This window comes from Myotis nattereri, assembly GCF_964212035.1.
Source record: "Myotis nattereri genome assembly, chromosome: 2".
Taxonomy (NCBI): domain Eukaryota; kingdom Metazoa; phylum Chordata; class Mammalia; order Chiroptera; family Vespertilionidae; genus Myotis; species Myotis nattereri.
In genome coordinates this window covers 144,602,262-144,619,457 of record NC_138076.1, presented here as the reverse complement: position 1 = coordinate 144,619,457, position 17,196 = coordinate 144,602,262, and positions in this window count along the sequence as shown.

Sequence of the window (17,196 nt, the reverse complement as noted above, 5' to 3'; positions counted from 1 at the left end):
AGAGAGAGAGAGAGAGAGAGAGAGAGAGAGAGAGGAAAAACAAACATTGATGGGTTGCCTTTCATATGTGTCTGGCCAGGGATCAACCCTGCAACCCAGGTATGTGCCCTGATTGATGGGAAATTGAACAGGCAGCATTTGGTGCACAGGAAAACACGCCCTCAATAGTCAGCCCTTCTCTCCTTTCCCTAAAGAGTGGAGAAAGGGAATAGGATAATCTCTCTCTTCAATTTTTCATTTACATTGACAAGATCTCTATGTTGGTGAAGATGGAGAATCATAATCAATCCTGCCCAACTCTATCCCTTAAAGCTATATTCTGGCTAACAAATATGTAGGCCAAACTCTGGGCAGGACACAGTAAGGATAGCTTGTCTCTGTGCCAAGATGTTTGGACATCTTCTGGGATGGCTCAAATATCAGAAGACGACAGAGACAGTCACATCTCTTGGACTTAAGTTCCTTTCCATGCGGCATCTGCTGGATCTGAAATGTTTAGGGTAGTTTCTTTACTTTCATACTATCTAGACTTGGATGGCAGAACAACATGCAGTTAACCAGTATATTACTTTCTTTTTGTATGTCCTCTTCACATAACTCTTTTGAAAATTGCTTACCAATATAAAAGTCTCAGGGCAGTCAGGCTTCTCGTGTAGTGTTCTGTTTCCCCTAGAGAGAGCATTTCAAGGGACATGAAAAAAGAGGAGTTTATCTTACCCACTGAACAAAGAAGTCAGCAGTCTTGGGACTTGCCAAGATAAAATCGCCAGATGTTCTCATCAACTCTTAGAAAAGCCCCATCAATGTAAAAGGGGGACCTTGAAATCTAATCTATCTGGCAGGGGAACCTTGAAACCTATAGGTAGAAAAAGTATAAACCCCCTGAACCCCCACTAGGAAGGGTGCTCAGATTAGCTGAGTTGCCCACTTTTGCTTTATGCCAAATAAATTCTTAATAAATTCACTTGCTTTGCTTCCTTAATAAATTTGCTTAACAAAAAAACACTGTTTTTTGTCACTTGTCTGAATTCTTTCTAACAAGCATGACCCGAGAGAGCTCCCTCAGACTCCAATGGCTCTCCGGTACTATGCACCACTCACTGTGCTAATATGATAAAGAAATAAAACAATATACATAATGATGGTTCTACCCATTACTAACTTATGATCTGTGTAACAAATCCCCTAACTAAGCAATTCTCTTTCCCTGATCCAATTTTGTCATCTGTAATATATGTATCTCACTGGAATGTTTGACAATTAAATAAGATAAAACAAATACATTGCCTACCACTGTAGCTGAAACACACTAGACTCTAAATAGTTAATTTTTCTTTCCCTAACTTAGGAATAAGTATAGTTAATGTGTATAGTTTGGGTATCTTATGTGTGACTTGGGTGTGGAGAAAACGGCAAAGTAAAATTTTACTCTTTCAATGTCAATATTACAACAGAAATAGAATCTTTCACTCTTCATTATTAGGGAGTGTGGAGTAGTAATGGATGGGTTTATTTGGGGACATTATGATCTAGCACATCTATCATCATTTAGTAGTGGCAAGAGAGAAGAAACTTGTGAAAATACTTATATACTAATAATTATTTGGGCACAATGAACTGTGTTGGCTTATGCACAGTTCTTTTCTCTCTTATTACAGTCTTCTTAGAGTGATTTAGGGACAGACATAATTGAGTACAGATATTTTTTCACTTTAATATCTACAGTTAAAGAAGAGAGATCTTATAAATTCATTTTATTTTATAATCTACAGTACATATTATGGTACTTTGTACATAGTAAGTGCTCGATAACTAATGGGTCCAAATATTAAAGCTTTTTACTTATTGGGAAATGGCAATAAGACATGAATAACATTAATCTAGATACTGTATGACTATAGAAACTAATATATGACTTGATGACAAGATGCAGAGTTTCATAGGTACAAGTTAAGTGCTACAATTTCTATTAGATTGATATTGAAAAATTGCAATATTTTCTCCAGAATGTATTCATCTTTATAAACAGACACATTTTATCTTGTGTAAACAAGTCTGAACTGCTTCCTTGCTTTTTACTTGCAATTCAATCGTGTGGTTTCCTTTCAGTTTAAATAATTTATAACTAAAGAGATTTGCCTAAAAGAAACGTAATTTTCCAATGAAATTCCAGTTATTATACAAATTGAATATATACATTTTATATCATAATAGAACTCACTTTATAATGTCTTGTTATTAAAAATTATATGATGTAGACTTTAGGAATAATGTGTATTCTTTCTTTTCAAACCATCAATAGCCATTAATATAATCTAAATTTTATATTTCAAGAATATTTTTAATATTTTTGTGTTTTCTTCGTCTTCTGTGACAAAAATAAATCAGAATACAGCAGAAAATAAAAAAAATTTAAGTAAAGTAAAAAAGAATATGAAAAAATTTATATGATCAAATATTCTTACATATGACTAGGCTCTGGCTTACTATTCTTCTCCAAAATGTTTTAGGTTTTTTTTAATTTTTTAATTTTGGGAGGGTATATGAAAAATACAGCTGTCGTGTGGATATTAGAAGAGTCTTCTATTTAACAACTAAAAGGCTAAACAATGAAAATGGACTTCAATCCAGATACTTTTTCATTTGTACTATCTTTCAATTAGAATGCTTGCCCCTATTGATAAATAGTAATATCAATATAATCCTTTAAATTTATATTTTAAAAGGTTGTTATATAATAAAAATTGTTCTTTAACAGAAAAAAGTAGAGAATAAACACGGACATTGTCAAACAGAGGTCAGAGGAAAACATGTTAGGAAGAGTACAAGGGAATCCCTAGATAGGTGTTTCCTCTAATATTCACAATGCAGTAAGTGCTGAACACCATGGAATTTAAATACAGTTCCTGTCTATTAAATATCTAAAATAAATTATATGAAAAATAATTATTTCATTTAACTGAATCTCAGTTGGTATGTCAGAAACAAGATGGCTTATGTGCATAAAATTTCTAAGAGACCTAAAACGGTACTTACAGTTAAAAATATTGTTGAGTCTAAAATATAAATAGACTTGCACATAATCAAAGTGTTTTCCATTTGAAGCCAAATTTTTAGAAACCAGGTCAACCGTACCTAGAAGTTTTTCTGTTGAGTCTAAAGGGACTTATTTTAGTGGAGCCTGTCATTGTTAGTTTTCATAAGTGAAAAACTGTGCCTTTAACAGTCCCCTCATTCCTGCTGTCCACTAGTCTTAGGTAAACTTTTCAAGTACTGCCAGTGCTACTAAAATTGAAATTTTAAAAACAGAAGTATCTGTAAACCTAAACAATGAACGCATCTACATCCTTTCTCTAGTTTTACCGATGTATTCCAAATATACAAAAATTGCACATATTTAATGTTACATTTGGATGAGTTTGGACATATGCATGCACCTGTGATACCATCACCAAATCAAGATAATAAATACATCCATCACCTCTAAAGGATTAAGAATACTTAGCATGAGACACCCTCTTAAGTGTTAACATGCACGCATCGTACAGTTAACTATAGGCACTGTTTTGAAGCAGATATCTAGAACTTATTCATCTAGTATAATTGTAACTTCATACCCATTAAAAAACAACTCACTATTTCCCCTTTATCCCAACCACTGGCTACCACCATTCTACTCTCTATTTCTATGAGTTTGATTATTGTATATACCTATATAAGTAATATCATGAAATATTGTTTTTCTGTTACTGACATTTCATTTAGCATAATGTCTTCTAGGTCCATTCATGTTGGCACAAGTTGTAGAATTTCTTTCTTTTTAAAAGGTGAATAATGTTCTATTGCATGCATATATCACATTTTCTTTATCCATTTATCTGTCAATGGGCACTTGGGTTGCCTCTATATCTTAATTATTGTAAATAATGCTGCAATGAAGAGAGTGAAGGTATCTCTTTGAGATCCTGATAGCAATTCTTTGGGATAAATACCCAAATACGAAAGTAATTTTATGGTTGGGGGTCACCACAACATGAGGAACTGTATTAAAGGGTCGCAGCATTAGGAAGGTTGAGAACCACTGCAATAGAGTGAGCCTTCACTGAGTCTTTGTCCTGAGGGACTTTTATTTATTTATTTTTTTTCTGTGGGCAAGAATACTTAGCATGAGAAACCCTCTTAAGTGTTTCTAGAAGTGAGGTTTCTAGATCATATGGAAATTCTAATTATTTTGAGAAACTTTTTTATTGTATTCCACAGTGGCTGCACTATTTTACATTCCCACTAGCAGTGTGCAAGGATTCCAATTTCTCTATATCCTCACCAACACTTGTTATCTTTTGTTTTTTTAATAATTAATGTGAGGGGATATCTCATTGTGGTCATGATTTGCTTTTCTCTGAATGTTAGTGATGCTAATTAACAACAAATTATAGCTGCAAAAAAAAAATAGATCTGTCATCTGTGGCCATAAGATGTCACAAATATAATACTATGATTAATTATTAAATGCCAATTCCATTTATTAGTACAAGTGTGGCAGGATAGGAAGAAGCTAGGAAAGTTCCTGGGCAAGCGGAATAGGGAAACTGAGACAAGAAAATTAAACAAGACCAAATAATTTGAACAACTTCCCACCAACAACACTTGAAAGCCAGTGATTTATACCTCCTCTCCCTAACCAGAGAATACATTAAATCACCCTGGTCTAAGAAATAGAGAACAAAGACCAAATTAATGCCATTTAAAATCCTCCCCTAAGATTCTTGCCCACAGGAAAATAAATAAATAAATAAAAGTCCCTCAGGACAAAGACTCAGTGAAGGCTCACTCTGTAGCAGTGGTTCTCAACCTTCCTAATGCCGCAACCCTTTAATACAGTTCCTCACGTTGTGGTGGCCCCCAACCATAAAATTATTTTCGTATTTGGGTATTTATCCCAAAGAATTGCTATCAGGATCTGAAAGAGATACCTTCACTCTCTTCATTGCAGCATTATTTACAATAATTAAGATATAGAGGCAACCTAAGTGCCCATTGACAGATGAATGGATAAAGAAAATGTGATATATAGCAGTGGTTCTCAACCTTCCGAATGCCGCGACCCTTTAATACAGTTCCTCATGTTGTGGTGACCCCCAACCATAAAATTACTTTTTTTGTTACTTCATAACTGTAATTTTGCTACTGTTATGAATTGTAATGTAAATATCTGATATGCAGGATGTATTTTCATTGTTACAAATTGAACATAATTAAAGCATAGTGATTAATCACAAAAACAATATTTAATTACATATGTGTTTTCCGATGGTCTTAGGCGACCCCTGTGAAAGGGTCGTTCGACCCCCAAAGGGGTCGCAACCCACAGGTTGAGAACCGCTGCTCTATAGCAAGCCCATGCCACTTTCAGGGCATGAAATTTTTATTTCTTCCTAAAGTTAAGGGTCCCCAGGCGAGCAATGGGCAGCAGCTACACCTGGGCTTACCCACTGGTCCTATCTCCATGGCCCCCTTTTCTCTGATTCCCCAGTGAGCTAATGCAGCCTGCCTCGGCTCGCTGCTTTCCTATGATATTTTTAGAGCCAAAACAGAGCACTTCCCAGGCTCTCTCCTGTTGCTTCTTCTACCCAAAGACCTTCCTTTGTGTCACTGTTCCCAGCTTTAATAAAAGTACTCTCAAAATCACGTGGATTCGTTTTCTGAAATCTTTCCTGCATGAAGTCAAGAACCCACACACTACAGGCCGGCCTGAGGCAGATCTGCTCCAGGCCAGTCCCTGTCTGGTAACAGAAAACAAGTGTCTCTTTTTCACATTGCACACAATCCGTTTCTCTTGGAAATATGAAACAAAACTCAACAATTATACTATCTCCTTGGCACTGAGAAGAACAATGGTGTGTTCCTGTAACTCATCCCCAAAAATCCAGAAGACCAAATATCAGACTGAAAACAAAAATTGAAATAAAGATATATAAAGATAGGTATTCCAACAAAGAAAGATTGAACCATGGTCAGCTTTACAATTGCTAGCTAAAACCATTTGAAATATGTCTTCTTAAAATTCAGTCAAATCCTCCATTAAAATTCTTTAAGAATAATAATACAATGAAGTAAGATAACAGTTAGTCAAATGTTTGTTGTGTTCTTGCTGAAACTACACTAATACACATGGAGCAATCAGAAAGTATAAGATCATTTGTGAATTGGCGCTGAACTATTTAGTACAAACTATGGGACTCTGGGAGTTCCAAGAAAAGAAGAGTGAATATAGCATAACATGTCACTTTCATGGCTGCAGAGACTTGAACTTTTGAGCCTTAAAGGATGACTATGGTTTGGAAAGGAAAAGGGGAAAGTTTAAGGTGACAATATTTGAAACATTTAAGTCTAAGAACGTAATAAAACAACCAGCTTAAAATGAGGTCATCAGTTAAGAACCAGTTTAATATGAGCAACTAGTGTTAACTGTTGTCACATATATTGTTAACTAAAATAATAAATAGGTTTTCTGTTACTACAAGTGACAGAAGCTATTTGGCTACTTATTAAATAGGTGCTTGAAGCAACTTAAGTATTGGGTGGAGGTTGGATTGACTAATTTCCACCAGCTCTGCCTTTCATCTTGCATTCTTTAAATTAGTATACTTTATTATTCATCATCCTTAAGCTCTGGCCTATAGTGACAAAACAATGATTTTTATTATGACAAACAGCCTCAGAAACGTATAGCACTTACCTTGCTGAACTCGTGTGTGTGTGTGTGTGTGTGTGTGTGTGTGTGTGTGTGTGTCTGAAGGGAAGTGGTTAGGTGGTTAATAAAAAATATTGATTATCTGAATGGGGTTAAGCTCACCTCTTGAGAGGGAAATGGTTCAGTTCTCAATAAGCACTCGCTAAATTTCCCCCCTAACTTTTATTCAGATTTACATTCATTACTGTTTAAAATGTTTTTCTAGTTTCACTTAGAGACAACTAGTCTAAGAAAAAAAATCATTATCTGCTTAAAACTGTCCAAATATAGTGAACTCTTCTCAACTAAGTACAATAATTAAATTACCTACTCACAAATTAAATTAATGTCTGTATTCTGCATGTATCTCTATGGGAAAATCTAAGACACAAATATTAACATTTATTTTAATGAACATAGCCCATAGGGTTCTAGTTTTATATGATACTCATATAAAATAGTTATAACCAGTTTCCAAATAAAACAGAATTTTAGTTATAATTCCAGAAGTCCATGTCAGTAAGGAATTCATTGAGAATGTGTCTAATGTGGATTGTCATATTCAGTAGAACAATAGGATATTAATACAAATAAGAGAAACTGCCATTAGGGGATAGGAAGACTTAATTCGCTTTTTCTACTTACAAAAGAGAGAAATAAAAATGTTCTAATAAATTAGTATGTTTTATTATGGTTTCAAGTAATTAATAACAATAATACATCATGGAAAATATGTTAAACAATACTTTGCTAAGTTAATTTGAAATATATATGAAAAGAGTGCTTTCAGCTAAGGGTTCTATGAACTTTTTTTTTTTTACAGGGCCAGATGGTAAATATTTTAGGTTCTGTGGGCCATATGGTCTCTGTTGCAACTACTGAATTCAGCCATAGCTAACTGTAGAAAATACATAGAGCAACAGGTGTTGCAATGTTATAACGAAACCATATTTACAAAAGCAGTGGTAAACCAGATGGATTTGGCCCACAGGCCTTAATACGCCTTAGTTCACCAGTTCTAGGTGAACAGTTAAACATATTTTGTATGCAAAGTAATGGATCCTCAGAACCATAGTTTAAAAAGTATCATCTGCAAAATTCCTGAAGTTGAAGTGGGAGGAAATGTGCCTGGCCAGTATGGCCAGGTTCAGTGAACCTGAGGAGGGGTGGTGAAGGATTAAAGAAGACAGACAAGAGAATACAGCTGGGGCTAGGTAGGATCACTGTGCCTGGATAAGGAAACAGTGATCCAGCCTGCAAGCCAAAGCTTTATTTTATAGTCAGAGCACACAAAGCAAAATAAGAGAAGTGCTCAACATGTTTATAGTGTTCTTGTGAGTTTCACCTTGTTTTGGCAGCACTTGCTGCACCTCCCACAGCCCATTTGCTACCTAGGAAGGAACTAGGGAGGACTATAAGGTCAAACTTAATTATGCTGGGAGGGCTCTGCCCTCCAAGCTGGGACTAGTTTGTGGCCCTGCCACAGGTCAATCCAAGGCTTGACCCTATAGCTGCTCCCTACAAGGAAAGGTGTTCCCTTCAGATACTTGTATACAGAGGACTCAAAGAGTATCTTGGCCATAGATAGGACTCCTTTTATTTTATTATTTAAAATGTATGTATGTATGTATTTGTTTATTTATTGATTGATTGGAGTGACATTGGTTCACAAAACCATACAGGTTTCAACTGTACTACTCAATAAAACACCTTCTGCAGTCTGCATCATGCACCCATCACCCCAAGCAAAGTCTCTTTCTGTCTCCATCTTCCCCTCCTTAGCCTGTCTCCACCTAGCCCCCACTCCCCTTTCCTTCTGGCTATCACATACTGTTGTCTGTGTCTATGTGTTATGTATATATGTCAACAGAACAGAGAACCCAGAAATAAACCCATGCCAATATGGTCAATTTATATTTGACAAAGGAGGCAAGAGCATACAATGGAGTAAAGACAGTCTCTTCAATAAATGGTGTTGGAAAAATTGAACAGGTACATGAAAAAGAAAGAAAGAAAGAGGGAGAGAGAGAGAGAGAGAGAGAGAGAGAGAGAGAGAGAGAGAGAGAGAAAGGAAGGAAGGAAGGAAGGAAGGAAGGAAGGAAGGAAGGAAGGAAGGGAGGGAGGGAGGGAGGGAGGGAGGGAGGGAGGAAGGAAGGAAGGAAGGAAGGAAGGAAGGAAGGAAGGAAGGAAGGAAGGAAGGGAGGGAGGAAGGAAAAGGAACCAGACCACCAACTTACACCATATATAAGAATTAACTTAAAATGGATAAAGGTCTTAAATGTATGTCACGAAACCATAAAAATCCTAGAAGAAAACATATGCAGTAAAATCTCAGACATATTTTGTAGCAATATTTTTGCCAATATATCTCTGAAAGGCGTGCCGCCCGCCTCTCCGGGCGGTGCGGGAGGAGGAGTCTGGCCACTGGGCTCTGAAATCCCTCCGCGCCCGCCGTAGGGCCTGGCCTCCCCGGAGCGGGTCCGAGTGTCCGGACCCGCTGCGTGGTGGCCGGCGGCGGGCCGAGGGGTGGGGCCGGGCGGTGACCGACCACGGGGGAGGTCATGGGAGCGGAAGGCCTCACCGCCTGGCTCTTTCCTCCCTTCCCCCATGGTCGGCTCCCCGCTTGCCCGCGCTGGAGCCGGGGGTCCATGCGGCCCTTGGGGCCCGGTTGGGGGGACCGGGGCCTGCGTGGGCCGACCGCCGGGCCCCATGGGGGGAGGCATTGGCTCCCCGGCCCACGGCGGGAGCCCAGCGCGGGCTGCCACCCACCCGCTGCCCCCCCCGGACCAGGCCCAGTGCAGCAGCGGTGGCAGCAGAGTGGGGCGCGTGCCCTAGCTCGGGGAGGCCGCCATGCTGCAGTGCACCGGCCCCATGGGCCGGGCCTGCTCCGAGCGGATGCCGCTCCTCCGGAGCTGGGCCGCTCCACTGGCCGCACCCCGTTTGCTGGGCCTGTGCCGCCCAGATGCGCTGGAGTCCCAGTCTGCCCGCAGGCCAGCTGCGGGTGCTGTGCAGGAGGGCCATCCTGCCTTGTGGCGAGTTCGGGCAGCAGCAGCAGGAGCCGGACAAGGACTGCGCCCTCCATCTTGCCTTGGGTCCTCCATCTTGGGACAGAGCCATGTGCTCCCTCCATCTTGCCTTGGGTCCTCCATTTTGGGACGGTGCCATGTGCTTCCTCATGGGAAGAAGCCGCTGCTAGCCATACCCAGGATTTCTCTGGACTAACCAATAATAATCAAGGGAAGTGCACGCCATCACTATGACCACATCCTGTACCGACTCGCACCTGGCCAATCGGCGGGGCCCACAGTCCCCTCTCCTGCCCTCACTCCACCCCCCTTTAAAACCCCCTGTCCCATCGGGCCTCTCTCTCTCTCGGCCACTGGAGCTTACCGTTGCATCGGTGAGTGTGGCAGGGGAGCCAAACCTAGGTTTGAAATAAATGACTCTTTGCTTTTGCATCGGACTGACTGGCTCCCTGGAGGTCTTGGGAACTTTGAAATCTGGGCACAACAATCTCCTTGGGCAAGGGGAAAAAATAAAAAATAAATGGGATTACATCAGACTAAAAATCCTCTGCACAGCAAAAGATAGCATCAACAAAATGCAAAGGGAACCCACTAAATGGGAGAACATATTTGCCAATAATACATCTGATAAGGGGTTAACTTCCAAAATATATAAAGAACTTATATAACTTAATACCAGGAAGACAAACAACCCAATTTAAAAAAATGGGTAAAGGACCTGAATAGTCACTTCTCCAATGAGGACATACAGATGGCCAATGGACATATGAAAAAATGACTCTCTTTTTAGAAGTAAATGCTTGACTAAGTCTGCAGAAACCTATTTTCAAACTCGAGTTTCACAATGAGAAAACATGGAAGAAGAGAAACACAGCTGCATAGAATACTGCGGAGCAGTAATCAGTGGAATTGCTGGTTATTTTCTGTGAGGACAATAGATCTTAATTTAGTTCGCTCTCTTATCTTTATACCACATACTCATCTTTATCCCATGATGGCATATATTGAATATACCATTGCTACTTTATCATAATCCCATGATGGGTGTATTATATTTTTGGAGGTTGATTTGGTTTTTATAATTTAAATGTTTAATGATGCCAAAAAATATATTTAAAACTCCTTTATCCTAGATTCTTTGTTGTGAGAATCTATATCATCTCTTTCTGTGCCTCCTAACACAGAACCACAGGCTACCAGGAACTTAGTAAAGGATTTCTCAGTGTGAACAGATAGGATTTTTATTTGAACTAAATATAAGATCTCATTGAATGAATATATTTAACAAGGTAAAAAAGAATTTTTCTCTTACTTCTGGACAAGAGAAAATATTTTGATGTATATACTTTTTGTCATTTGAAATGAGTTTTATTCCATCTTAGAAATATATTAACCAACTTTCTGCTGTTGACACAAATGACATTTCCAATTATTTATTATACTAAATAATGTTTGGACACAAATCTTTGAACACTAAGAATAATTCCTAATAGTAGAATACTTTGGACTAATATTTTGAGGTCTTTATACATAAATTTGAATTAGTATGGGATATTTTTGTTTTAACTTTGCCATTTTTATATGCAATAATGGTAATTCGATGTTACTTTTAATTTATATTTAATTTAATTTAGGTTTTATATGTTTCCTTGCCATTTGCATTCTTTGTTTGAAGATTTATTTTTTCCAACCATTATTTGTCATTGTCCCTTATTGCTGGAGACATCAGCAGGTCCAAAGAAATCAAAATTGCTATCCTCTAACAGCGGTCGGCAAACTGTGGCTCAGCAAACTGCGGCTTGTGAGCCACATGCGGCTCTTTGGCCCCTTCAGAGTGGCTCTTCCACAAAATACCGACTTCTGCGCATGGGCCACGAAGTTTCAATTGCACTGTACATGCGTGCCTGCACGTGGTATTTTGTGGAAGAGCCACACTGAAGGGGTCAAAGAGCCGCATGTGGCTCAGGAGTAGCGGTTTGCCGACCATGGCCCTAGGAGCTTAACTCGTGGTTTAAATGTCTGTCAATGGCTTAATAAATCTTAACTGAAGGTCTTCAAAGTACTAAGTATATAGTAATGCACACATCAGAAAATGTCTTTACCCTGAGAAGAGAAAGATATTAAAAATAGAGTATATGTGTGTGCGTGTGTGTGTATATATATATATATATATATATATATATATATATTATTAATTTTAGGAAGAAATTGGAGAAAGATGGTAGAGCACAATCAGAGAACGTGAGGTTTAGAAGGAGACAGTTACTTCATTTAAAGGGGTCTGATAAGGTAGCATTTGAGACCTCAGAGATATAAAAGGTCCTGAGGCAGGAGTGAATTTTCTGTATTGCAGGGTTAGAAACACAACCAATTAGTCTAGAGAACAAGGTCATGAATGGGGGGTGGAGGTGGAAATGAAATCAGAGAGTTGTAAAATAACCAGATTATACAGGTTCTGTGGGCCTGTATAAGAATTAGATTTTTATTTTAAATATAATAGGAAGTTATTGGACAATTCAAAATATAGAAATGATAACAAAGGGGCTGATAAATTGTTAGAAAATGGAGTAAAGTGATTAGAAACCTTGATGGAATAGCAGATCTGGTTAACAAAATAAATACATAAAGTTTAAGATATAAGCCCTAGCCAGTTTGTCTTGGTGGATAGAGTGTGGGCCTGTGGACCAAAGGGTCCAGGTTGGATTCCAGTCAAGGGTATGTACCTTGTTTGCAGGCTCCTCCCTGGCCAGCCCCTGGTCAGGACTCGTGCAGGAGGCAACCAATAGATGTGTTTCTGTCACATTGATGTTTCTTCTGTCTTTTCCTCTCTCTTCCACTCTTCCTAAAAATCAATGGAAAAAATATCCTCCAGTGAGGATTAACAACATCAACAAAAAGAAAAAGTATAAGATTACTGTAAATACCTTGACAGGTCATATATTTACAATGTGCCCAGGGTGGTTACTTAAAGTCAAGGTGGAATTTATTGTATTTGAGGAGAGAAAGGAACTTTGATGGGACGTACAAAATGACATTGAATTAAGATATATTAGGCCTGGGAGGGGAGAAAGTGTGGATGTAGGCATGAGTTATGTAATAATAACATATTATAATCAAAAGGGGCAACAAAGTGTGCCATAGATAATTAGAATAAGGGTTCAATAAATGATATTGGAGATGGTGAGGGATCAATTGGAAACATAAAATCTTAGGAGAATATCACGTTACCTGCCATTTCTTTATTAAATGGATATTAGTAGCATGAATAGCCCCGACCTGGTATGCCCATAGGGATGCAAGAGCAGTGGTGTGTTCTATGATGAGACTGAAGAATGAGGAATCACATTTCACTAAGAACAGAGGTGCCTGAGGCACTTTCAGAGGGCTTGGGATGGAGGAAAGTAGTAGAGGAAGTTCAAGAGCTGTAAGAGAATGAGTTTATGAGAATGAGATATAATTATCTTTTTCTAATATATTTTGTTGATTTTTTACAGAGAGGAAGGGAGAGGGATAGAGAGTTAGAAACATTGATGAGAGAGACACATCAATCAGCTGCCCCCTATATACCTCCTACTGGGGATGTGCCCACAACCAAGGTACATGCCCTCGACTGGAATCGAACCTGGGACCCCTCAGTCCGCAGGCTGATGCTCTATCCACTGAGCCAAACCTGCCAGGGCGAGATATAATTATCTTTGATCAGGTTCCAAAACCATCAGGTAAAGCACAAAAAAACAAATATTATTTTATGATGATCCCAGGAATCTCATCTCATGGTGAAAACAACCACCGTTCTTACTTAGTACCAACAGGATTCAGGCTTTTCTTCATGCACTATTTATTTATTAAAAAATCATGGAAGCATTTAACAGATACTGTTGAGTAATTGAATTATAAACCAAGTAAGAAATTATTCTTTTCTTCAAGAGGTTTACTATCTAGTACAATGTGGCATAACATATTTTCTAAAGGTGAATGGAGAGTAACTAAATGTGAATTCACAAAATACTAATTATCTTTGTTTGCTTTAATATCAAAGTTCTCATTTTTAATATTTCAAGAACTCTATACTAAAATCATTTTTGCTAAGTAGTGCAGAATTCTAGGCTGACTTCCACACTGGGTAAAGCACAGAGAAGCCAATGAAGTATGTATTTATGAAAGGTCATAATCAAGGGACCTCTGTATAATGGGAATTCTTCCATGACAAACCTTAAATATTACTGTATCAGGATCCAGGTCCTTCTGCCCATCCCTGCCTCTTATAATGGCATGTCCCACTATGTTATTTAAGCATGGTTTGGCCTCTATTCTGAACAAACTGAGAAGAAGTGTTTGCTTAAAATGTACGCTGGACATATCAGAAGTTGTCAGATTTTGTCAGGCATTCGGTTTATGACAGATCCAGGCCATAGACATGAAGCTTGGAAACTGTCCTATAAATTATAGCTGTGCTGAAGCTTACAACAATGGCTCTTAATTCAGGCCAACCTTCCAAACATTCCTGCAAAAATAAAAATGAAGTTACCTAACACAGGATGCAAAAAACAATTCCTCCAAAAACTAAATGCCAAGAAGCAGTATTGGTCTTAGATTTTTTATGAATTGGGTTAATTTTATTTTCCAACAAACCCAAAACTGTTACTATTAATAGAAAATGGTGTTATGTAATGCTTTTCTTTAACATTTAAGCAACCTTAATTCTAAAGTCCTGGCAGAATTTTATTCAACAAGATCTCATGCCAAAGAGGTATAACACTAATGTCATTCTTAGTGGCACATTGTGTATCGATTTAGTAATCTTTAGATTCTAAATGGAAATGCTCTGCATTATCTATTTTCTATTTGTAACAGGGAAGGAAGGAAAAAGCTTTCACTACTGGGAAGAAAAATCTATATCTCTTCACTCACTAATTTAGAATCATTGCTCTGTATATGGTTCTTAGACCAAACAAGAGGCACTTCTTAGATGTTTGATTTCAGTGGCAATAAAGATCTCAGCATAAACCTAATGTTCAAACTAGAAAAAAATCTTTAATATATCAAAGAAGAAGTTTAGGTTTCACCTTAGACATTCTGTCACAAGAACCTGTGTTTAACCAGTAGATTAAATTTCCACCTTTAGATAAATGTTTTCATAAACATATTATGACATCATTTTAAAGTTATTTACAATTTTTTTGTGCAAAGTATAAATGAAACATAAGAAAAACACAGAAATTACCCCAATAACTTGTAATTGCTAATTTTGAAAATTACTAACATTTTTCACCTTTGAGTAAGTAATTATTAAAGATTTATTATATATTATAATTGACTTTTACAATTTTCGTATTCTTTCAAGGAGATATACCAGTATCTGATTCCTTTCTGGCTACTACAAAAGATGAATTTCTCTTTTCCTCTCATAATCTATACACATATAAAGAGCCAGGGTCCTTAAGGTCCACAATGACCAAGGCTCAACCTAACACCAAAAGTCAGTGCAGGGTTGCCGTGGCGACCCCGCACTGACTGCCGGCCGTGGATCAGGCCCAGAGAGAGGCCTGGATAGAGAGAAGCAGGGTATGATTCCCAGCCTCTGTGGCAGCTGTTGATCAGCCATTGCTTCTCTCTTTCTCTCCCAACTTCACCGGCACCTGAGCCTCTGTTTCTCTTTGGGCCTCAGTGGGGAGAGGGGCTGATCAGCCCCACCTCTTTCATCAGGCTCAGAGATAGGCCCAGAGATGCTGACTTGCATAGAAACTGACCAATCAGAACCAAATCTGGGTGAAGTGCCAGGAGCCAATGGCTGCCTAGGAGGCGGAGTTTTTGATGCTGCCTGGCATAGAAACCAACCAATCAGAACCAAATCTGTGTGAAGTGCCAGGAGCCAATGGCTGCCTAGGAGGCTGAGTTTTTGATGCTGCCTGGCATAGAAACCGACCAATCAGAACCTAATCTGGGTGAACTGTGAAGGCAGAACCTAAGGTGGGGCCTGAGGAGGGTTTTTAAGGGCAACAGCTGTTTGGTGTAAGGTGTAAAAAAGTGGTTCAATTTTTTAATGACTGGTTTGGTAGTATAGTGCATATGGCTGGCTATCAGTCCAGATATAGGGATTATGTGTTTTTGTCTGCCAAGAGCATCTCCTCCTGCTGAAAAAGGCTTTTCCCCCCATTTAAGCAATCCTGTCCTATATAATCTATCTATACTACTAAAAGGGTGATATGCTAATTAGACTGGATCAACTGGCCATCTTCCCGACGTCTGACTTCCTTCCAGACAAAGCCATGGTAGTGGGGGCCGAGGCAGAGGCAGTTTGGGGCAATCAGGCCAGCAGGAGAGGGCAGTTGGGGGAAAGATCAGGCCTGCAGGGGGTTAGGGGCAATCTGGCAGCAGGGGAGGGCAGTTGGGGACAACAAGGTCAGCAGGGGAGGGCAGTTGGGGGAAAGATCAGGCTGGCAGGGGGTTAGGGGCAATCTGGCAGGCAGGGGAGGGCAGTTGGGAGTGAGATCAGGCCAGCAGGGGAGGGCAGTTGGGGGCAAGATCAGTCTTGCAGGGGAGGGTAGTTAGGGGTGATCAGGCAGGCAGGCAGGTGAGCAGTTAGAAGCCAGCAGTCCCAGATTGAGAGAGGGATGTCTGACCATCAGTGGTCAGACATCCCCCAAGGGGTCCCCAATAAGAGAGGGTGCAGGCTGGACTGAGGGAAGCCCCCGCCCCCCCGCACAAATTTTGTGCATGAGGCCACTGGTATCATAGAATGGTATTCATAGCCAAACTTGAAGATTTTGTAATCATCTAATTCCCAAGCCCCTTATTTTAAAAAAGCATGTTTCAATCGAAATACGTAATCTTTATAGGTACTTTGTATGGGCAAATATGAAATAGTAGAAAGAGTTCTAATATTTCAGTCCTATTAACACAGCATTCTCCATTCCTGAGTTCTTAGTTTCAGAATTATAACTTTCCTATCGGTAGTATTCATAGTGAGAAAAGTAAGTTCATTACATGAATGCTCTATTCTTAGCCAGGGGAATTTCAATGGATACAACAGTTTTCTCATTAATAGTATTGAAGAGAGCAAATTATGCCTTGATTCTGAAATATTTTATGTCCACACAATAGAATGAACTTTGCTCTATCTGCTTCACAAGGAAGAATCTTCCAAAGAGAAATACTTCCATAAAGCTTCATCTTTTTAATCCAACCACATAAAGACAGTGATATGCAAACCTTTTAATAAAAAAATAAACAAAGATTTTGTAATTCTGGCCATGATGGGAAAACTGCCCTTGCCGTTGACAACTAAGAAACTGGACAAAATATATCAACAACTCTTCAGAAATCGGACAAAAATGCAGCTCTTATCCTTGAGATAAGAAATACAAGTGAGATGACTAGTATGATAACCTGGTCTTTCTGCCTAGAACTACATGTCAGACCGTGATGAAGGCAGAG